This window comes from Arachis duranensis, chromosome 5, assembly GCF_000817695.3.
Source record: "Arachis duranensis cultivar V14167 chromosome 5, aradu.V14167.gnm2.J7QH, whole genome shotgun sequence".
Classification (NCBI taxonomy): domain Eukaryota; kingdom Viridiplantae; phylum Streptophyta; class Magnoliopsida; order Fabales; family Fabaceae; genus Arachis; species Arachis duranensis.
This window is the reverse complement of record NC_029776.3, coordinates 10398876-10399180: the sequence shown is the minus strand read 5'-3', so window position 1 is coordinate 10399180 and position 305 is coordinate 10398876. Positions and strand designations below refer to the sequence as shown.

The 305-nt window shown below is 45.9% G+C and overlaps 1 protein-coding gene across 1 annotated transcript in view; it reads left to right on the top strand.

The window, feature by feature from the left end:
- The window catches only part of LOC127747575 (protein FAR1-RELATED SEQUENCE 5-like), a 9369-nt gene that overhangs the window by 5892 nt on the left and 3172 nt on the right, over window positions 1-305 (top strand). The window lies entirely within an intron of this gene.

Genomic DNA, 305 nt, shown 5'->3' with positions numbered 1-305 from the left:
TACTCAAAATGAATTTTCTGGAGCTACAGAACTCCAAATGGCGCGCTCTCAACGGCGTTGGAAAGTAGACATCCAGAGCTTTCCAGCAATATATAATAGTCCATACTTTATTCGAAGAATGGCGACGTAACTTGGCGTTGAACGCCAAGTACATGCTGCTGTCTGGAGTTAAACGCCAGAAAAACGTCATGATCCGGAGTTGAACGCCCAAAACACGTCATAAATTGAAGTTCAACTCCAATAAACGCCTCAGCTCGTGGATAGATCAAGCTCAGCCCAAACATACACCAAGTGGGCCCCGGAAG